Consider the following 24,979-nt stretch of genomic DNA (forward strand, 5'->3'; position numbering starts at 1 on the left):
TATGTTCCAGTCTTGTACTGTGCCTCTTGAACATACTGGAATTACAGGGCTCCAGCATATGAATTATATATGCCTCTTGATCTAGCCCTAAGGATTTAGCCAGGTGAAATGTTAATTTGAAATCAAATATTTATGTTTTAAACTTATTAGATACCAGGGGTTAGACTTGAAGAAATTTGACTAGAAATGAGAATCTGTTACTCTAACCAATATTTATACAATGTATACAAAGCAGTTTTGAGAATGACATGAAAATCAAAAATGGTGGGGACAAATCTATTGAATTACTTCTAGAATAATACAAAGAAAATATAAAGGGATTAAGCTAAATAGTTGCCATAGAGTTAAATATTTATATATGTATATATGCACATATATGCATGTATGTGTGTGTGTGTGTGCGCGCGCGCGCGCGTGTGTGTGTAATGTTAATCAAGCACATGAGAGTTATCCCTATGGTTACAGAAATTTTAAAAAGATGGAAAAATGAACCCAGGTGAACTAATTAAACCAACACATTAATGATTATGGAACATCTCAGACACTAGTTAACATATATTCTGTTACAAGAAAGTAAGAAATGGGCAAAAAGTTACAGCAAAGTGTTTCATGCAAGAAGCAATACCAGACATTTTGATATTTGAAAAAAATTTCTAATTTTACCAGAAGTCAGCAATGTATTCATCCCAGCTACATGTAAAACAACAGTACACTACTTGTTCCCACATCGTACCAAAAAGGCATTTGCCAAAGGAAAAAAAGTCTATAGAAGATGAGAAAATATATTAGTATGAAAGAACAGAAAAATAGCAGTATACATCAGCAGGACTTTTTAAAGAAAGAGTAAGCATTAGTCACGCAATTTTAAAAGGAAGGAAGAAGGAACGTAGAAAGGTAAAAGAGGAAAGAAAAAAAATTTGAACATGCGCTGTAATGTATATCATAACATCTTAATGTTTTGTTATCTTCTTAAATTTGCTATGAAATTTGTAGGTTTATAGGATGGGCCCTTATTTTTACTTGGTAAATTGGGAAGCGTATAAAAATCAACTATTATAAACACTAATTAGAAATTTTATAAAACTAGTATATTCAGATGTTTGGTTAAACCTGCAGGAAATTTATATTCCAAGAAAATTTTAATTACACATCTTTAGAAAATAGGATGTGAACTTTCAGATTTAATGCATTACTTTTAACTATAAAAATATCCTTTAAAAAAATTCTCACTCTCCTCTCTGGACTCTAAAGTTTCTGAATTGAGATAGTAGATGCTCTTAGTATTTACTCTGGGTTAATCACATGTGGTGACCATGCCTCATTTGGCATTCTGTGCTACATAATTTATAATATACTACTAAATTTACAAACTGGTTAGACAGTTCTGTTGCATAGGGAAACTCAAACAGAACATATTTCATTATTTTAGTTCCCAAAAGAACATCGTGAAGAATAAAATGACATTCCTCACATCATGCTAGGTTTCATAGAGACATGGACAGTGGCTTTTACCTAAATCAGAAAAAAATGGTCTTGCCAAAATTCACCAATATAAAATCCCTGGGTTACACATGGACGGACTCTATTGCTGACAAAAATGAACATTTTTAGAGATATAAGACATCCCAATCATTTCTACAGAGACAGAATAAAAAATTCTATCTTCAAAATGTTACAATCTCAGATATTTAGGTCTGACATTCATCTTTGTAATTCCTCAGCTCTTAGAGTTTACTCTTACATAACATTCTTTTAAGATCCACATCTTCAAATGTCCCATGATTTTCCTTGCAAAAAAAAAGAAAAAAACCTGAGGGAGAAGAGAATGACCACATGTGGCTCCCTGCATGTGCTTATGTCCTGCCTGACTTTCTTTAGAGCATAAATTGAAGTTTTCCCTCTGTGCTCTCTTTCACAGGGATTCAAAAACCTTTCTTCCACATTCACCACATACGACGGTGGATACTGACATACATAATCCACAGGTTTAACGGGTGGCATAGGATGGCATAGGAAAGGCAGGACGTGTCTTCATATTTTAAAAGGAAAGGAGAAAAGAGTGCATGCATTATCTTAAAAGCTGCTTCTGGCATTCTTCATAAAATGGACTCATTTTTCATGAGGACGGCAAATGAACACACTAAATTATAACAAGTACAACAAATCTGGTGAGTATTTAGAAATAGGAGATGGAACTCTGGGAGTTCCAGGGCTGATATTAAGAAAAGTATGCACTGCTCTATATAGGTAAAAGGTCCAAAGAGGTAAGAGAGAGAGAGGGGGAGGGAGGGAATAAGGGAGGGAGGGAGGGGGGAAGGGAGAGAGGGAGGGAGGGAGGGAGGGAGAGAGAGAGAGACAGAAAGAGAGAGAGAGATACAGTGAGAGAGACAAAGAGGGTGACAGAGAGAAACAAAGAGAGACAGAGACAGAGAGAGACAGAGAGAAAGAAACACAGAGAGAGAAAGGGAGAGAGAGAGAGAAAACATATTTTCTTAAAGGAGGAAAAGGCAGATGACAGAACAAAAAGGAGGGAAGGGAGAATCAGACAGGAGACAATGCAAAACCTCTATGTCAAGGGTGTCAAGAGACATGTCCCTTAGGCCACCAAGAAAGCTTTAAGGAACTGTAAAGCCTAATACAAAAAAATAATTTTTAGTTAAGTGGGGCCTAATATGAGACGTCTCTGTCATGAGCAACACTACTGTAAAGTTGACTATGCTTGTATGAGTGGGCTGTTCATAAGGGAGGGAAGTTCTTTGTCTGCATCGACGTGGTAAAGAACAGGGACAGCATACAGATGTGTTGTTAAAACCTCAATCCCATTACGGATTTGCAGAAATCTCATTGAGAACTTTGGTATTTCACCGAATGTGGAAGCGTACCTGCAGGCATACCAATTTTTCCTGGAATGTAAGGGAGAGCTTGCATCTGAAAGAGATCCAGTTGGTACCTAAACTGTGTGCACAATTTCTCACCTCACGAGTTCAGGCAGAGTGAGTGAGTGGAATGAGGCAGGTGGGAGACATAAAGGGATGCTGAGGGCCGCAAGAACCTGGAGCCTCCTGCCTTTTCAAACGAGTATGTTGCTGCTTAGTTTTGCAATATTTTGGCCATATGAAAATGTGCATTTGGTGCTGTTAGAGTTATTAATGTTTCTATGAGAAAAGCCAAGTTAAATATTTAGGTAAAACATTTCCATTTAAAAAAAAAATGCCTGTCAGTCATATTTATATGGGGGCTACCAGTTTGCAAACCCTGACATAGATATATGAAATTTTACTCTTTTATAAAACCAATCGAAATAGTGTATACATGAGTTTCTTTTTTAGCATAGAAAAACACAAATCCAAGATATTCATCTTCCACTTCTCTAAGGTATGGCTCATATTCAAGTCCAAGATTGAGTTCCGATATCACACCCACATTTCGGGAATCAGTATGGAGAAACCTGACGATGTCAAAGACAACGGGGTATTCCCTGCATTGTACATAGAAATCCCTTCTCCCAAAAGGTCAAAGGCATGAAGCGGCTGTCTCTTCGTGAAGGTTCCTGTAAACCATCACCTGATATTCTAGTTCAAACCAGAGGCCTGAATTCAATGATGTGTTCACACCTTGCTATAAGGGGCTTTGTATATACAGTCCTTTTCTGATTGGTCACTTGCCCGTCTAAATATTATATTATATTATTTTGGAGAGTCAAGCATATGTTGAGAATGTCCAGGACAAATGAAATTCTCTATATGGTTGATACAAGAGGGTCTGCCATTCTTACATCCATTAAAAACTCTCATTACAATGAAAGTAATACACTAGAGCACTGTTAATTTCACTCATTCGCAAGTAATGAGTTGGTGGCATGATACTGCGGTGATGTTCAATACCATTTTAAATGTGAAGCTATTTCAGGATAATAATTTTTGAATCACTGTTTAATTATAAAACATTTCGAAAAATAGAGCAAAGCAGAATAATCAATGTTAAAGATATCCATGCACCCACCAGTCAGATTGAACTGATATTAACATGTTGTCAAATAACTTATCTCTTTCTTGAAACAAATTTTTAGGGAAAACCCCAATATACAAAACCCACATGGAATTGAATTCTTTCAAGATGAAGGAAGGCTCAGAATTCCTTTTGTACAATCCCCATGATACACCAAACCTCCAGTGTTCTCCTGCGTGTTGAACTGGCAAGATTCAATAAGGCATTGGTGATCAATAACAAATAAGGAGTATTTCTGAGTGTATGAGAATTTAGACTTCTGAACACACAAGTAGAAAAAGGAAGCCTGTAGTACAATCACACTTTTCTTTCCTTCTTTCCTCCTTTCTCTCCTCCTCCCCCGCCTCTTTTCTCCTTCTTCTCTTTTTAAAGAGGCTCTCGATTTTATAATTTATTACATATCGACATGCTATTTGTTCTGACCTTGTTATTCATTTACATTCGATGTGACTTTAGGAAAGTTCTGTAAACACTTTGGGCTAATTCTATCTACTTGAAGAAGAAAATTCTGAATATCTATTATGCACTCAAAAGTGAAGTATACCATAGATGTCATCAGTAGAAATACCATGGCTTTTGATTTTACATGATCAGTAATAATATTACAAATGTTTCATTCTTCCATAATGTCAAATACATTTAAAGTTCATAAAAAGCAACAACTAAATGATGCTTAAATATCAAAACACCATTACATTATAATCAACTCTAGTCTATGACCTTTTGCACCTGAACTTGAATATGAGTCATATTCAGATATGCCTAGCTCAATACCACCCAGCAATTTTAAGCACTCCCTTTGCCATGTGGATTAAAAAGCAAAAACAAACCACACAGAGAGATAAGACTCAGAATTCTAAAACAGGAATTCATCCAGAGGTTCTCTTGCCACTTTGGCCATGATCCACTCAACAATATGGCACAGTAAGGTGGTTGGCATGCAGAAAACACAGGTCTCAAAATGTCAGGGACAAGTGGTATGTTTCTGTGCAGCACAGCTATCGCAAGCATTCTATTTCCCCCTGAAAGACTCAATTTGTCTAATTTTACTGAGACACGAGCCCCCGAGAGTTCCTGAACAAGTTTTACACAATGTGCTCTGTGCACTTCAAAAGTAAGAAATAAATATGATATGACTTACCCTGACCTCCCTTCCAGTAATTCCTGCCTTCATTCACTCCTCATTTCTAAAGAAAGAAAAAGCAAGAAGCACTTATTGTTAGTGTATCTACCAGTTATATAATTTAACCCAGAATACAATTCAAAAATTAACTGCTGAATGGCAACTTTGCTTTTAAAAATCTTTGACAACTTCTTGAAAATTGGTTCCTTTTAAACCACTTAATTGAGGTATGATTCACATACAAAAATCTGTACATAGTTAATGTATACAATATGATGAGTTTGGAAATAAGTAAACATGATGAAACTATCACCACAATCCATGCAATAAGTTTCATCTGAAATTTATTTTTAGGTTTGCTATCAATAACCATCCACTGTGCCTGTTATAGACCAAGGTGGATAAGCACACATCTGTTTAGAAAACCTAGACTATTCTCTTTTTCTTCAGAATCCATGTCTTCAGATTTTGAATTAAATGAGCTTCTGATCTATATTTCATTTTGAAATTTTATAAAACCTATTTAACTACATTGGAATGAGAACACATGAATAAATTTTCTCTTTCTTGTTATTTACTTGGGTCAAACCCCTTCTCCTCCTTAATTTTATTTTTTGTCTCATATCTAAAGATGTCTACAATAATTTAAAAGAAACAGTCAGGCAGCCAAATTCAATATGTACAAAGAAAAGTGAGATAGTAGAAATAGAGCACATTGAACATATATTCTCACCTTTTAAAATGAAAGGAAGAGGAGGATGTAAAGAAAAAAAAAAACGGGTGAGTAAATGATTAGATCATTAAGAGTTAATTTTAAGAATTTAAGCAAGTTTGCATGGTGATAGATGATTGCCAGAATTAGTGGGGTAGTCCCATTGTAAGCTATGAAAATGTTGAATCACTATATTGTATGCTTGAAACTAATATAACTAGTATAACATTGTATAACAACTATACTAAAATACAAATAGAATACGTTTTAAAAAGGAATTTAAGTGTGTTTCTCTGATAAATGGATTCTATCATTTGAAACACTTTCAAAAATAATAAATAAGAGAAAAGTGGTTTAATACCTAGTTCAATTTGATAGATATAATTCTGAGGAAAAAAAAGTAAAGATTGAGATATGTTAAAACCTGGAGAGTCACCTCTTTTTTAATTGCAATTTTATTTAAGTCAGAGCAGAACAAACTCGCAGGCCTCTGCTACTGTCAGAATAACAAGTTGTGGCTGGCAAAGACACACGAGGTCTTTAGCCATTGGGCAAAACTAACCATGAATTAGGAGTAAAATAAGAACCTGGCACAAACACTTTCTTTTATCATATGCTGACAGGAAAAAAATAATGAAAGCTGTACCAACAAGCGTATTTCAGATGGAAATGCATTTACAAGAAATGCTCGACTCTGAGGTAATTAAGGTGTTCATTTATAGCAGCTTGTCACAAGAGTGGCACCAATGAATCTTGCATAATTAAAAGCATCATTGCATCCTCAGACCCGTGGTGAGGAAAGTGAGAATTCATCTCCTTGTTTCTTAGGAATTAGAGTTTTCTAATCATTCTGAAACAGAGGGTGACTAGCTTAGTCACCCCATCACTCTGGAAAACACAAGTAGCCTGTCTCAGAAACAGCTTCTGAGGAATGAACATCTCCACCCTCGACAATAGTGTGTTCCTCTTCTACACCTCCCACAATCCTCATCGGCATTCTTTTGAGGTAACTTGGCTCTAAACTTTTGGAAATATGTGTCGTTTTATGTAACATAAGAAGTTCCATACATTAAGGGGGAAAAAAGACTTCGAGTGATGGGGGCTTCAAATGAATATCTAATCTTTAGGGTCCTTTAGTACTTATATTTTAAGAACGAAAGCATAATTTATTCTCGATGAAACTGAATTGCTCATCTCTCTGCTAATAGGATCCTCAGGGCAAAAAGGGTAGAGAAAATGTTATCATGAAAAGCAGAAAGTTTCACAATTTTTGAAAAAATTTAAACTAGAAACAATAAATTAATAATTATGTTTGCCATGATTATTGGACACTTATGATAAAATATCCTTTCAGTAAGTAGGACAACGAAATTGAGTGTCCCAAAAGACTACTTATATTGGCCTAAAAAGCATTGGTGACCATTCCCATTTTATTAAGGAAAACACAGAGCCGTTTGCTTACAATGTGACTCTCTTATCCCTTGTCCTTACACTTTTCTCTTCTTAGACCCAATTTGATTGGTTGTCAAAGGTGTTTTCCACCTGAAAACTGATCATTTTGAAGACGCTTCTGTTCTCGCCCTAGAACTGCTGGAGAGCTTCAATGTGGTCAAACAAAACAAAACAAACAATACAAACCACTTCTTTTTTTGAGCCGAATCATAAAGATTCATTTTTCAATCAGGCCATATAATCAGAGGAATCAGAAGAATGCTTAACTGCCTTAAAGTGCCCTTATGGAGGGATGAAGCAGCATTTTACAAAAACAAACAAACAAAATATATGCGTGCGTGCGTGCGTGTGTGTGTGTGTGTGTGTGTGTAATGACTAAAGCCATGGAGGTCCATCTACCTAATTAGCCAACGGTTAGATCGCCTTTGGTAAACACAACACTAAAATTATTTTCGGTTTTTCCAAGTGCGCTGTCCCATCACCTTCCCTTGAAAATAATAAAAGGTAAGACGCAGAGGAGAGAGCTAAAGTGGGTGACATGCAGCGAGGGCTCCAGGCGAGCACCATGGTTCCTCCTGTGACCAGTGTCATCATTTACTATCACTCGTTATGAAAATTTAGCTTTATATGGCATCTTTAAAGGTTATTTTTTAACTTGGAATTTTGCAGGCAACATTACTGACTGGTTAACTACTGTGAAAAAAACAAATCTTCACAGATTTATTGTTTTAAGCTCTTATTAAAGAGGCACCTTAAAAAACTATTTCCCTCATATAGAACAAGATTGTTCTCCTTTCTAAGCGGTTTAGTTTACACAGTGTTTTCCATTGTGTTTTGCACCAGAAGCATCTTGGAAATCTAATTAGAAGTGGAACATCATTAGCATATAACGAGGTGAAACCTATAACTTAATCATGGCAAATTTAAACCAAGACTAAGAAGGTAAAACAAAAATAGTATTAGAATGGAAAGTAGAATTTAACATATCTTTTCTTTGCATTTAGTGCAATTAAAATATATTTTTCTTCTACTGAACCTTATTTTGTTACAGGCCGTGACTATTTCAACTTCTGATCTGAAATTGTTTCGCGTAGTTATAAAGTTGGAATAATGGTTAATATTCCTAATATCGATATAACTTAAATTCTTTATTCTCTAAAAAAAAAGAGGTAAATTTTTATTCAGTACCAATGTTTCTAGGTACTGTATAGACATTTTATTATTTAACCCTGCAAAGACACGTCAGAAACGACAATGGAGCCCTTTTTGGAATCACGGAACCTGGTGCGTAAGGAAGATAAGTGGCATACGAAAACCAAGCAAGAAGACGGTGGTGGAGTAAAATAGAATACCGATCTCCCTGACTCCAGTGGATGTGTCACTGAAATATCCTAAGGAGGGTATACTTATCTGCATGAGAGGCATATCTGCATAGAACAGGGTTAGCAAACTTTTTCTATAAAGAGAAAAATAGTAAATATTTTCTGCTTTGTCAGGCATGCAATCTCTGCAGCAATTATTCAAAGTCATTGTTGCAGCACGGAGCTACCTTAGACAAAATGGAGGAATGAGTTAGTTGTATTCCAATAACATTTTACTTACACAAATGGTCAATGGACCAGATGTGGTAAAAGAGCCACAGTTTGCTCTGCACTAGAATGTAAGCAATGTGAAGGTATAAACTTTATTTTGTTCCACATTATATAACGCAATGCCTGAAAAAGTGATAGTTAACTGATGGTGATTTTAAAAATAATGCTAGCTAATACTTAAAGGGAGTTTATTTTGTGATAGTCATGTTTGTGTGTAATGAATCATTTACTTCTCATAATATTCCTATAAGTTAATTATTATTTTTACCCATTTTAGGAGATAAGAAAATGGAGGAATAAATTGTTAGTCACAATACCTTAGCAAGTAAGTGGGGATCCAAGCATAATACACAGCAGGATCTGCATAATTGATTAATTAAATGAATAAATGACTGAATAATTAAATGAAAGAATAAAATGATTGAATGACTCAATAAAGAGAGTTAATCCTGAGTATTTTAAGACTTATGTATCTTTGTCATCCAAGAAATATCTCCCTTCCACATTGTCTAGGTTTACAAAGCCAGGTTTGAGAGAGAGAGAGAGAGAGAGAGAGAGAGAGAGAGAGAGAGAGAGAGAGAGAGAATAAAGGGGAGGGGGGGAATTGCTGTTAATCATATATTGCTTTATGTGAAATAAATTAGTTGTCTGATTTTAATAAGACCGAACCTTTGATAAATAGGTAGGAACTTTTATATTTAACTGGCAAGTCCATATTTTCCATGAAGGAATAAAAAAATGAAAGAAAGAAGAGAGGTAAGGAAGAAGATGGAAGGAAGGGAGGGAAGAAGTAAAAAATGAGTATAAGAGCTAGAGAAAATCTGGTGAGAATAAAAATTCTAAGGGGGACTTTTTACTAAGCAAGTATTTACTAAGGATATAACACGTATCACACCTTAAGCTAAAACGGGCGATACACTGATTACAAAAAAATCAAGGATGCTGCATTCATAAGGCTTACAGATATTTAGGAGATAACATTTATATAAAAATAGAATTATGATTCATGACAAGTGCCACGAAAAATTGAATAAATGCTCTAAGTGTTTACCATTGTGTGTGAGGGGTCCAGGAAGGTCTTTTTGAGAAAAGGATGTTTAAGAGTTGCAGATAAATAGAAATTATCTGGGTGAAGAGTGTGAAGAACAGTATTTTGGGGAGATAACTAACAAGGGTAAAGGCCCATAGGCAGAAATAATGATGAATCAGACACGGGATTGAACTGTGTAGCTGGGGATGAATGGGTAGGTTGAAGACAGATGTTGGTGCACATTTTGGGGTTAGAAACGGCAGGGGAGAAAGAGAAAATATCAATTGTGGGAGGAGTTAGAATGTGGAAATTCAAAAGTAAAACTTTGGACATCTTAAGACGGAGACTCCTGAGAGACATTAAAGTAGAGCTATTCAGTAGACAGTGGGTACCCGGACCTATCTGCCAGACGGGAGGCAGAGATGAGCGACAGGTGAAGGTGAATGTTACCATCTGGATGGCACTGTGTCATGAGTGTGGAAGATCACTTAGGGAAAGATTGTAGAGAAAGAACAGAAGTTCGATATTTAGGAGTGTGGCACAGAGTGCGCCTTACGGAAGAGACAGAAGTAGTGGTCAGAGAGGAAGAGCAAAGCCAGGAATTCGTAATAGTATGGAAGCCAGGAGAATAAACTCTTCGAGAAGGAGGTGTGGGTAACCATATAAAATGCGATCAGAGTTTAAGTAAGACCAGGACTGAGAAGTGGCCTTTGGATTTCCAACACGAAAACCACTGGTGTTCTTCACAAAGCTGATCTCGAGTCCTGGGTACAGAAATAAGACAAGAGCCTTGAGGTGAGTATGATGGTAAGGGCACGGCAGCCTGTGTCAACACCGATTTTAAAAAGCTTCAGCGCGAATCATCTTGCACAGTGTAGAATAAGGACAGGAACGGAAAGACAAGAGTAGTGTCTTAATTATTTACATTTGGAAGCTGATCAGAGAAACCAGTCAGGAGAATCCAGTGAGAACAAAGGAGTGGGAGTGGCTCTGGGTAAAGCTACAAAGGAAAACAAAAGAAAAGGGAGGCATGCATGAGAGAGTAAGAGCAAGAGGCTTAGGAAAAAGGAAAGGGCGGGGGAGTAGAACTGCGCTGGGGGCAGTCTGAACAACAAGAAAACCTAAAATCCAAACAGCCGATATTGTTGTGTAACAAAGTATACCACAGCAATTCTCTGGGAGGCTTGCGAGTTGGTCCCACAGATAATTGAGGATGGGTGGAGATTATACAACCTCACTTTTCCCCACTATTTATGGGTGCGGGCAATTAGCTTAGCAACATTACACAGTAGTAGCAGAGCTATTGCATTTCTCGTCCTGTGGGGCCGTCAGTGCAGAGAGTCATTTTCCAACTGTCAGGGCAGAGGATTTGGTCTCTGGATAGTAATTACAATCCTTGGAATGTTTATGTAGGAAGTCTTCCTACCCAGAGGAGAAACTATCACAAACACTATCAGCGAATGATACACTACTTCCTTTTGCACTCTTAACATAGCATAACTAAGCTACCAGATAAATCAGAGAAGCACAGACATGCCTCAGAAATTATTTTCTCGAATGTAAATAGTCACCGATTGGTAGGGACCAGGTCTCTACTTCTGTCTTCATTCTTTTTTTCAAATTTATTTAATTTTAATTAAGTCCTGGATTTCACTTTTTGTTCATTAATTTATTCAACAAAAATTTCACAAAGTACTTACTAGGTATCAGGGACCAGAAATCTGAACATGAGTAAGGCACACTCCAGCTTTCATGACCCATACTCTAATGAAGGAGACTAGCTTGCATATGTTTAGTAGCATTCGTTGCAATTTATAGGCATTTGAAACTCACAGCAACCTTGAGAGGAAGGCAGAGTAGATACTCTTAAACTCATTTTAGAGGTAAATTAAAAGGACTTTGGGAAGATAAACCTGAAAAGCATAATGGAAAACAATAATGGTTCTCAAATTGTGGTTCCCCAACCGGCATCAATGGGAAACTTGTAAGAAATGAACACTTGATGGTTCTAATTCAGACCTAGTAAAGCAGAAATTCTGGAATGCGGACTAGCAATCTCTTTACCAAGACTTCCAGATGATTTTGAGACACGCTCAAATCTGAGAAACACTGGTTTAAGAGGAAGATATTAGACTAAATTTAGAAACTGGGCATTGGGTAATATGACCTTGTAAAACTTACTTAACTATTTGGCTTCTGTTTCCTAAAAATAAATCTTATCTCACTTGTGGCTATAAATAAGTCTATGCCAGGCGTCATAAACTCAAATCTCTAGGAGACTGAGTAGGCAACATCAATGAATGAAGAGGGACAGGTATAAGAGAAAACAATACCCGCATAAAGGAGCTGATGAAAGGCATTTAGGTGTTGGTCAGAAGTGAATAATGGAAATTGTCACAAACTTGAAATAACGTCTTTTTAGAAAAAAAAAAAAACATTTCAAGAATAATAGAAACCTTAATTTGAGTGTGTGTAATCACCTAATTATTAAATATGAACAAACTCTATTGTTTAAAATTGTACATGTATAAAATGAAAATAAAATAACAAAAAAGGAGGGAGGGAGAATGAGAGAGAGGTTGAGAGGAGAGGAGACAAGATATTTTGAGGCTGGGAGGCTGAATTGGTGAGAAGTTTATCAAAATGAACTATTCTGTTCTACAGGTTCACATGAGAAAAGCGATTTCTGGGGTGAAGGTTGAGAAAGTAAAGCTTGTGGTAGGAAGAGATTGATCAGATGACAAGGTATAAACAGTAGATTTCCATGATGGACTCCTGCTATGATAGTCATGATCAAGGTCATAGAGCTGGTAATTAGTGGAATCACACACACGATTGCAAATTAAGATATCCAACTACTACTCTGAATAAATGGTAGAGTTGAAGCTACAGTGCTCTTAAACTGACTTGACCATTCCCAAGTACCAAGGTGACAGAGTTGTTCAGGTAAGAACAGGACTGGAAATTCGGCTAAAAAAAGAGGTCTCACAAGTCAATCAGGCAAATTGTTGTATATTAACATAACAGGGAAACAAAATTAATGGATAAATGCAATCAATATGGTGTAGGAAGATAAGATTAAAAAGGGGAAAGAAGAGGTATGTATTCTAAATCTAGATAAGGAAATAATATTTGGCCAGGGAGTAAAATGTAAGTAGCAAAAGAGGCGCAGTCAAGTCTAGGGTCATTTCTTTCTACCCGTTAAAAATACACTGCATGATAACTTTGCTCTTTGCCACAGATGGCAATTGGCAGAAGGGAGGCATACAAATGACTCTCATCCTTCTTCAGGGAATTGGCCAAAATGATAGATAAAATGATGACTAAAACCCTCTAATTCAATTATTTCTAATGAAAACAACAGAATATGACAAATAGGGAATATGGAGAATTTTAAAGGAATCCCTCACTGTAAATGAGAACTCATGTTCTGGAAGACTACTTAAACAACCCTCACTGACACTCTTTCCAGCGAGATAAATGCCTTGTTTAATAACATAAATAACTTGCTTCTTTCCATCCCCCTCTTCACCCCTCAAACTATATAACATAGAATTCAGTTTAAAGCCAAATTGTTGAATTTGCAAATACTATGTGTTTATATATGCTCAGAATGCTACTACCTATGATAAATTTTCACATGATTTCATACTGACTATACCAAGAAGGCTCATATTTTTATAAGAAATGTTTCTTCATTAGCATGAGAATATATATATATATATTTTAAATCCACTTAGGTTCTGTTCTATGCTACATATTTTCTACCCTTTTTCTTTTAGGGCACAGAGAGGAGGAAACAGTATCTGTAAAAAACCTTAACTTCCCCTGGTAGTGTTTTAAATCACATCTGGCCTACTGGTCACCATCAGCAGACAATAGGGGGGAGTGTTTCAGCAAATTTGCAAAGGCTCTTTGCTCTTGCCACATTTTCCATTTTTATCTGTGCTTGGCAGATTTCTGCTCATCTTTCAAGATCCAGCAAATGTGTCAACTTCTCTGTAGAACTTATCTGGACTTCTGTAGGCAGAACTAATTGCCTTCTTTCTGCTTCCACAGAACTCTTCCCATAGCTCTGTTGTGACATTTTCCCCATTATTTTATAAGTTTGTATGGGTATCTTCTCCTTTAGACTATAAGTTTCTCAATAGTAGTGCCCTTGTCTTATTAATCTTCTAATTCCCAATATCTAGCAGAATATCTGAACTACGAGATATTCGCTAAATAAGCACAGATTTGAATGAATGAGTAGATAAATGCAACGCAGTATGTATTTCATCAGTTCAAGGTCAAAGTTTTCCTTCTGTCATGTGAGTGATTTAGGGAGGAGATAGTAATCTCCAACTGAGTTTAGTGGCCCAGGGGACAGTCTACATTAACACTAACATGCTGAAATTTCCATGGTTTACATATGCAAAGTGAAGCAGAGATAGAAAGTGTGTGAATTATGTTGATGTGATGTTGGACAAGCAGTCTGATCTGAGGATTCCTTTTACATCCCTTGATCTGAGGATTCTTTTTACATCCCAAGCATTTCTACAATCAATCAGATTTTTCAGAAACATATACTACAGCATTTTAAAAAATTATGATCCTAAGGCTTCTAGTATTTAAACATACATCTGCTTTTTCACTAGAAATGTAAGAGTAGATCTAATATATTCTTGGCTTAAGAAGTAGGGGAAAATGATGGACAATTATGATCTTATTCACATCTGTTACATTTTGATAAATTTAATTCTATTTTACAGTTAACTTTACCTTTGATGGTTAAAGGTAAGGAAGTGAGGAGAATATCTTGTAAAACAATTCTTTTATCTTGTTTTTAACTAAAACTTCAAAATGCATTTTAAATTTCATACCTTTTGTTCTTTCTGTTAAACAGTATAAAAATAATTTTTTGTCAAGAAAATGATTATATTTTTGCCCTATGTAAACATATGTATACACACATTTATAGATATAAAACAGCAAATGACCGAACCACTAGAAAATAACACACAATTTGAACCAAGGGGTAAAAAATTTGAAGGTCTGCGACATTCCATACTGGGAAAAATAAAGAAAATTGCTTAAAAACACACACGAAAAAATGTTACAGGAATTTCTTCAACAATTGCAGAAGGGCTGCTACTTCATGACGGATTGTCCCTTATTGCTTTTATCTCTAAGCAGAATATGCAGTATTCGTTTATGTACAAGTTGAGGTCTCAGCTTTTCTCTCCGGTTCTAATTTAGACCCAGCCATTGACACTGCTGTCAGATGCTCTGGGGGAAGACTCAAGAAACAGTGAGGAATATCCAGCTGCACTACCTGCAAAGGGGTACACGGCTTGGAAGTGAATGGCCTCTTTCTGATTTTTTAAGACTGAAATGTGAGAGGAATCACTTCTACACTGTTCTGCATCACTCATGCCATAGGCTTAAGGAACTCTAAAAAATTATGCGAAAGATAATGCTCTTGATGTAAAGCAAAAGGAAATTTTTATTTTGTCTGTTTTAATTTCCTAGATTTACCACCTTCCCATTTTATAATAGACATCTTTCAGTGTTTACTGGTCAGGGTCAGTCACATTTACTTCATGTATCATTTTCTGATATGCGAATTCTCTCTGGTGCTTCCTCTAATGACAAGTCCAGTCTTCTGTTGGGATACAATTTTGTTTATGTTGCTAATTTCTTAATTTCCTTGCTCCTACCCTCTCTCTTTATTGCAAAGTACCACATGAAACTAAATGAGATTTTTTTGTGTGTGTGAGTTGTTTTTAAGTCTCCGACTGTCCTACTGCTCAATTTCCAGCTGAAGTTATAATCTTCTGTTTGGGATACTACAGTTGATTACTCTAGAAATGACTGTAATATTCATTATCCACCATTTGTTGGAAGGGTGGAAGAAAACTGTGATTAAATAAAAATTGACTTGGATTTTGCTTCAAACTTCTACTACACCACTTTAAGAGCTTAATCAAAATTTTGCTCTTGATGATTCTAAATGTTTTACTCTATCACTTGCTTGGTCAACACAAATGTGGTGGATTGAGGTATTGACTCCAGGTTTTATCACTGCCAGAATTCACACCCTTTCCCAAGGAACTCTGCAGTTCGTCCAACTGGAGATGGCATGTGTACTTGCACTTTGACACTGGGCTCGACCTTGACTTGCTTTGACCAATAAGACTTTTGATGCGCTTGCATGTTTAGGTTTGTCTTCAAATACCACTGTCATCTTCGTAAAAACTAAACTAAACTAAACTAAACTAAACTAAACTAAACTAACCACCCTGTTAAGTACGTTGGTCCAAGGAAAGTGGGAGATACAGAAACAGATTAGAATTCGGCCTCACTCGGGTCCACCTCAACCTAGAAGTCCAATTCCCTACCTAACTACACCCAAGTAAGAAAAAAATAAATGGTTTTAAATCACTGAGCTTTGGGAATGTTTATGATACCAAGTAGTTAACTAATACAACTAGTTACTTTTATGACTACGAGAACAATTTATTATCAACTTCAGTTACCTCATCAATGAATATTTATATGATATTCATTGTGTGCAGAAATATACCTTCTGGGGAACTATAAAATATACAGAAATTTTGGATGCTGTTCTGGAACATTCTGGCATTCATCTAATTCATTATTTTGTTAGCATTTATTAAGAGCTTCTCTGTACCAAACACTGTGCTACAGTCCAAAAGAACAAATATAAACAAGAAGGAGACCTGACTTCAATGAACATGAGGCCTAGTAGGAAGGAAAGGCTTGCAAACAAAGCAGTGCTTTATAAAGTTACACAGAGCACAGTGATTTGGACTCCAGCATATGGTGTCAGAGCACTTGAGACTGAATCCAACTCAACCTCTTCTTTCATCTTGATTTGCCTTAGTTTCTTCGTTCATAAAAGCCGGAGAATTAGCAGTTAGGGCAGTGCCTGATACATAACATGAACTCAGTTCTAGTTATTATCACTATTACTATTGCTATGTCAAACTCAGTAGCATATGTAATAATATTGTGGCAGATGAAGTCTTCAACATTTCCTTGAGCATGATATGTTTAGAGACATGGGAGGTATGGTGCTAAATGCTGAGGGGGATTAGAAAAGGAAAGAAGTGACCCTCTGCTCTCAGGGAGCTTACTAGAAACATCCGTAGGATAAGGCCAGTGGTTATGGAGAGTGAAAAAAAAAAAAAGTCACTGGAAGAATCATATAATATGTACCTTGTCAATTTGAAGAAATTAAAACAAAAATATTCCATGTCCATATAACCACCCAGACCTAACCTGTGGTATTTAACTCAACCTTGCTGAAGACAATACTATGTAAACTTGCTCACACTTGATGATTATAATTAAAATTAAAAAGTAAGAATTTGTATTTCTTCCTTGATAAATTGACCCAGTTTGAACCTCACCCTCAGAAGCATAGAATAGCAAATCCCTGTGTAATCCTATTTAAATTGTCTATATTGGTCTGTAGACTTACTGCTACCATTTGTAAACCAAAGATAAATAAGTAAAATAAAATTTAATGTGGATTCCAGAGCTTGCCTTATCCACCACATTTCTACTACAGATTAAGCACCTGTAAAAGAGGCCTTATGCTGATCCAAGGTTTCAGATCAACCACAGTATATTTAATTTCTATCCAAAATACACATGCAAAAAAATAAACAAAAAACAAAGAGAATGATCTTCTTATTTAACTAGTATGAAGTACAAAAGTAGTTATAATAAGATAATATATAGCGTAAAGGCTATACGTATCTGGAATAAGAAAAGGATCACTTACTTAGATTTGGCCTAGGTGACAGGGTGGTTCATGGGAGGTGCAGAGTTGGGGTAAGAAATGAACTAATTTTACATATATATATAGTGATTATGTGTCATCTATTTTAATAATTTGATATTAATTTAATAATATAATATCTTATAAAATATTACCTCCTATGCATCATATATATATATATATATATATATATATATATATATATATATATATATAAGCTTTAGATACGTTTCCCTCTAAAATGACGCATTTGGCTGATTACAAAATTATATAAACACAAACACGCACACATCCTGTATTCACAAATTAATAAGTAAAGAAAGATATCTTTATTACACTGGGCAAAGGATATGAAAAAGTAATCTATAGGAAAGAAAATATAAATGGCTAACATAAAAATATGTTTGACTTTACCATAACTACAGAAATTAAAACCATAAATCCATTAAAGAAACTGAATTTGTATTTCCAGACTTCAGTGGCTTCACTGGCTAATTCTACAAAACATGCATGGAAGAAATAACAAATTCTATACAAATTCTTCTAGAAAATTTTAAAGAAAAGACTCCTTTTCAATCCATTTTATGAGGCCATACTTACTTTGATGTCAAAACTGCACAAAGACATGAAAAGAACCCATAAAACAATATCGCCAATAATTATAGGTGAAAAAATTTAAAATAGAATTTTAAAAAATGAAATCCAAAAATTTATAATATTTTATGTCATAACCAAATAGAGTTTATGCCAGAAATACAAGTCTGGTAAAAAGGACCTAAACATATGAACATTTCATGAGATGCAGAAAAGCTTTGACAAAATTCAACATCCATTACTGATAATAACTCTCAGCAAGGCAGAAATCAGAGGGAATTTCATCAACCTGAGAAAATACATCTATGAAAAATCCATAGCTAGCACAATAGTAATACTGAAAGACTAAAAGCGTCCAACCCAAGATTAGAAAGAAGATAAGGATGTCCACATTCAATACTTTTACTAAATATTTTGCTAGAAGTTCTAATCAATGCTATAAAGCAGAAAAGAAAAGTAAAAAAAAAAATTCAGATTAAATGATTTCCTATGTTGAAAATGTAGATTTTACAAAAACGTTACAGAATTTATAAGTGAAGTTGGCAAGGTTGCAAGATATAAGATCAATATTTATATAGTAAATGTGTCATTTTAGAGGGAAACGTATCTAAAGCTTATATATATATATATACACACATATATATATAATTCATAGGAGGTAATATATTATAATATACTAGCAACAACAATAAAACTTGAAATTAAAAAAATTATAATTTATATTGGCATCAAAACATGAAATTCTTAGAGATAAACCTGACAAAAGATGTAAAGGCTCTGTGCACAGAGAACTAAAAACTATACTGCTGTAAGAAATGAAAGTATAAATAATCAGAATGATATATGGTGTTCATGGTTTGAAAGACTCAATATCGTTAAGGTGTCAATTATTCTCAAATTAATCTGCAGATTGAACACAATCCCAAACAAAATTTTTAACAGGCTTTTCACGTAAAAACTCGAAAACTTACTCCAACTTCATTGGGAAAGGCAAAGAGCCTAGAATATTCAAAATAATTTTTAAAAAGAATAAAATTATAGAGCTAAAATTACCTGGTCTTAACACTTATTATAAAGCTACAGAATTAAGATAGGGTGCTGTTAACATAAAGATAAACAAATAAATAAGTGGAAAAGACTAGAGTCTTCAGAAATAAATTCACAAACATATGGACAACTGCATTTTGACAAAAGTACCATTTAGTGGATAAAGAATAGTAGTCTTCAACAAATGGTACTAGATCTTTGAAATGCGAAATGCAAAACAAAAACAAAAACAAAAAAATGTTTTATAGTGTATATAAAAATTAAGTCAAAAAATCATAGACATAAATGTAAAACCTAACACTATATAATTTTAGAAAAAAAGAACAATTTGACTTCTGCTTAAGCAAATATCTTATGGATACAACATCAAAACATGTTTCATAAAATGATACACAAAAATTATACTTCATAAACAAACAAAAAGTTTCTGCTACTCAAAAGACACTGTTAAGAAAACGTAAAGACAAATCATTCTGGGAGAAAATATTTGCAAACTGCATTTTCGATCAATCACTTGTATTCAGAATATATAATTCCCAAAATTCAATGATCAAACAGACTAATACAAATAGACAAAAACATTTGAACACATACCTCGCTGTATATTGAAAATGGTTAACGTAATTTTCATTAGGAAAATGAACTTAAAACTACTATGTAAAACCACTACACACCTGTTAGAATGGCACAAATGAACAAAGACTGACAATACTGTCAGTAAGTATGTGTATAAACTATACTGGAAAAGATTCATTTTATGCAAAGGAAGCCTATAAAAGAATAATAGAGGAACGAAACACAGGAGACATATAGAAAGCGACACACTGGATTGTAGAAATCTTTCTACATCGATAGATAATGTACCAAGTACACTTTTCCTTGTGCATGCTTATATCATATTCTGCTTAGTGTTGTAGTTCATAATTTATCTACCACCACTGATAACTGTTTAAATTATATCCATATATTTGCTATTTTAAACACTGCTGTGATCATCCATACAGATATGCCTTTTTATTTAGGGCTTGTTTGTTTGTTTGTTTTAAAGCATCAGACAGGAGTACATTTTATTCTCTCACAGCGAAGTGGCTCGCTATGTAAGAACAGCACTGTCTGAACACAATATACAACCATGTTATTTTTCCATAATTTAGAAACCACTCAAGTTCCTTCCAAGAAATTACTTGGGTGGCATTGATAATATAGATGATCCTTCTGTGCCGGATTAAATTTAAGGTAAACCTCAGACTGGTTGTGCTACAGAAAATTCCTTAGCGTTAACTCTTATGCTTATGATCATATAGGGGCTCCAGGCAATAATAGGTACTTTTAGACCAACGAGCATATGGTAAGAAAACAACAACAATGACAACACAACGTGTCACCACCAACATCGCCATAAATGCCTACTAGCACCTGTGGATTGAGCACTTCCTATTATCTAATTTACTCCCGAAGGTAGTAAATGACACAGACATTATCATCTTCACCTAATATCATTAAATCTAGTCAAAAGTTGTTCAAGGAATTTCCCCCAGTTATTTAGCTCATAAGGAAAGGGGTTAAGCAGACTCAAATCCAGATCTTTCTGACAGAAAAGCCACACTCTTCACCAGTATCTTACAGCTACGCTTAACATTAAAAATACTCTGGAATTTAAATGTATGACAGTAATGAATATATTATGTAAAGGGTGCAATATTTACATGATAAAATATTCTATACACATTGGAAAGACACATTCACAATTCATTAATTCAAATAAAGCTGGATTATAAAATGTAGTCATTCAAATTTTGTCCCTGAGATAGTGGAAGGACATGTAAACAAGTCTATATTGTTCCGAATCTTTTTTTTAATCTTTTTTTTTTTTTCATTTTACTCCTCCAGGGCATTTAGGAAGACTGCATATGTCAATTTATTTTTAGAAAAATCTGGGACCTTGTGGCAGAAGTAATATAAACCACTTATATGCTTGGATCTTCTAAACCCCCTCCATAAGCCCCCTGCTTTGTCTTATCCCACCAGAGCAAACCTGGAGGTCATACGTTCCAAAAATTTTAGCTACAGTATGGTTAAGCTTCTGACACACTGGGACTCTGAGGGCTGTGGGAAGCAGAAGTGCTTCCAATATTAGACATTACAATGCAAGTTAAAAACAAAAACCTTTGTTCTATCAAGCCTCTGTAATTTGGGAGTTTATCACTGCAGCATAACCTAGCAAACCTGACTAATAATTTCTCCATGATTGGACACTATGCAAAGCTTTCAGGGAAATATATATCAAACAAGAGATTTTTCTCTTTTAATTTTTAAATTATGTTATTTATTTCCTCTTTTTCTCTCCTCTGCATTTTATATTTTTCTTATTAAAAAATGCCTGCATATAATATAATCAAATTATTTTTAAATTGCCTAGCTATCTTTTGCAGTTATTAATCAAGACAGGCTCAATATTTCAGAAAGTTTCTCTACTGCTTTTTAAGAAATTTTCCAACTTTCTTTCTCAGTTTAACACACATTTTAATCTGAATGCATCTGTTTTATTAATTGCAGTCTATAAAAACTATACTAATCTTGATTTATATTAACCTTCTTGGAACAAATAATTTTCCATTAAATGGCATACTACTTTATAGTTGTCTTTAAATGTTTAAAAATTTGTTCAATTTATATCAGATTTTGTTTGAAAACTTTTGACTACATTGTTTTTATTGTCTTCAGCTCCATATAGATTATTTTGAAGGCAAGAAACATGTCTTATAATTTCTGGTATTTCACACAACTCCAAAAGTATTTATGACTTGTGCCCATGAACATGGAAATTTTCATTATCATTTTCACATTATATTTTATTATGGATGTCTCTGAGAACTGTATATTGACATCTTAAGCAAGAGAAACCAGATGCAGAGGAAGTGATTATTGATTATAAGAACATGGAGTCAATATTATATCAAACGGTGGCCTCCAAGAGGGTCTGAGAACTGTGTATTGATTGTTGATACCTCTCTGAGTCAATAAGCTGATCGGTCATGAGAGCTTCTCTAAAAATAACCCTTAAATATTTTTTCTCACTGGTTCAGAAAGTAGCTCTTCCAACTGTGTTTTTGCACTTACGTTTCTGTGTTTATAAATCTGTGCCCATGAAAGGTGATGAGATCAGGGAGGAGAGGAGAAAAGAAAAGAAAGAAGGGATGAAGAAAGGTTGAAAGGAGCTCATGAACAACCAGATCAAATAGTCACTTGACAGCTGGACTTCTTTTTCTCAAGAGAAGTTGTATCAGACAGCATTTCACCTTGCATAGTCCTCCACTCAATGAAAACAATGCCAGCTAAAAAACCATTGGTCTTGGGCATCATTTGGTTTATCGGAGATTGAGGAATAATAACACATGATCAAAAACCGAAATAGTATCAGAAACCAGGAGTTCTTCCTTGACTTATATTACTCCATTATGATCAGAAATAGTTTTGGGCAGAGTTCTTTAAAAAATCATATTTTCAAAATTTCCCATTGTTTTGCATTTAGGGAATAAAACATGTTTTAAACATTTAATGATAAACTATCTGAAAAATGGGTGACTGTTAAGCAAGGACATCCTAAAGCCATGGATCAGGGAAAGGGATGCCCAGTGCTGATTGAGTTTTTAGTAAACTCTAAGATTTATATCTTGAATACATAAGCATTCCTTCTTTCAAAGTGGGCAGTTCTCACCCTCTTAAAATCATTCACATCCTTCTACAAAATTGAAAAGCAACATGGAACATGTAGCATTTTTACATCCTCTAGTCTCAGGATGTCATAGCCATTTTAGTTATAGCCTTGTCCTGATTTCTTTTGAAAACCTTTGATTAGCTCTGTTCTACACATTCTCCATTTTAATGTCTGTTCCTCTACAGGTAGCCATGCACATCAGCAGAGCCCCTAAGTGGAATGCAAGAAATGACTAGACAAACAAACGTCCTTTAGGATGTAGTTTGCAAACTCTTCCTTGTTTGCTGCCTACTGTCTGTTTTTAAATAATGTACAAATCAACTTCAGTACCATGGAAATAATCAACACAGGATCAAAACCTGGAGTTTCTAGTACAGCTCAAATCAAAAGCTGTAGGAATCCAACAGCTGGAGCCTGTCTCATTATTTCTCTGTTCTTTGATGTGCTTTTCAGCCAAGTATCTTAGAGAATTACTCGCAGAAATGTCTATCTACAAATTCTACACTGCTTACATATTATAGTTTCCAACAGAGATAAATACTGTAACTGAGTTCTCATTTTCAAAATAGAACCCCCCTCTTTTTCATCTTCTTTATGCACACAATCTTGTAAATAGCAGAACTGAAAATCAGCTACATCTAATAAGAGAATCAAGTTTGTTACTGACTCTGAGATGTTAGTTTCCATTAGATCATCCATCATAGCTTTATTATGTGATCAACTGCCTAATTAATTTTGTACTGGGGTATTTAGACAGAACACTGAATGTTTCAGTGGGGTTTTGCTATAATCCTGCACCTGCGGCTTCAGAGATTTAGATATCCTCCTATCATAAGTTTGTACTATGCCCATAATCACTTCTGCTTCAGTAGGATTCCAGCAATTCAGCCCATTGAAATTCAGCAATATGAATTTCAGAAACAGCAGAATATTTGCATCTGTGGTTATGTTTCTTTGGACTTTAATCAGATCAAAGTCACCATGAGATATTAAGAGTGCTAGATACAATATTTTGTTCAGACAGTTTTAGTGGTTAAATCAGACACTGTTTTGATTTTCTCTGCTTATCTGTTAATATGAACAGATGCGATCATGCTATTGTATAATGACTCTTGATTGCCAGCAGTATTTGAATTTTTGCAACCATTCGGCAGTGATAATTAAAGATAACGGGATATCCTATACAGTAATAATTAAAGATAGCTTTGTGGGCTTTATCACATGCATAAATGCCATGGAAGAAAAATTGGTTCTCTGAAGTTCGTTATTTAATGCACATATTTGGAAGGCCAAGTTTGAAAAGTCTCAAAAAGAGACATTTAGGTGCAAAAGTCTTAGCTAAAGCTGAGTTGATGTGAGCATTTTTTAATTGTCCTAGCTGCTGTGCACTGAGGTTCTGTTCTTTATTTGTTCAGGGAATGATAATCCTGAGTGTGCTGCTCACAAGACAGAAACATAGAAGAGTCAGACAATATGGAATCTTATATTTCACATATAAATAGATATTCACAAATGTACATATGAAGACTCAAGAAGAAAAAATATAAGCTCTTAAAACCCTGCCTTTATCTACACTGCGGAAGCTACAGGCGATATTTCAGGATGCCGACAACCCCTATCAGAGGACATTAAGACTTCTGGTAATGGAGCTGAACTAAAACATTTTATTATTTTTTTCAACTAATTTAAAGGGGTGACAATGGCTTGTCAAAAAAAGCAATCCTTCCCGCAAGGCCCTTGGTGGGTTCAGTAGAGCACACCTGCCTCTAGAAATGTATTGCTATAAATGTAAGCATGTAAGCATGCCATAGAAAGCACAAACTCACAACTAAAAAAAAAAAGAAAAAAAAAAGAAATCTGTAGTGTAAGTATATGCCATAAAATATTTGGGATATACTTATACTATAAAATTAT

At 34.8% G+C, this 24,979-nt stretch overlaps 1 protein-coding gene across 1 annotated transcript in view; it reads right to left on the minus strand.

Annotated features, from left to right (window-relative positions):
- Nucleotides 1-24,979, minus strand: part of TENM2 (teneurin transmembrane protein 2) — a 2,693,686-nt gene that overhangs the window by 1,670,315 nt on the left and 998,392 nt on the right. The window contains exon 8 of the mRNA XM_036224946.1: nucleotides 5,150-5,195. The gene's annotated coding sequence lies outside the window, so the exon portion shown is untranslated. The remainder of the gene's footprint in view (nucleotides 1-5,149; nucleotides 5,196-24,979) is intronic.

The sequence above is a fragment of the Rousettus aegyptiacus genome, unplaced genomic scaffold, assembly GCF_014176215.1.
Source record: "Rousettus aegyptiacus isolate mRouAeg1 unplaced genomic scaffold, mRouAeg1.p scaffold_m13_p_7, whole genome shotgun sequence".
Classification (NCBI taxonomy): Eukaryota; Metazoa; Chordata; class Mammalia; order Chiroptera; family Pteropodidae; genus Rousettus; species Rousettus aegyptiacus.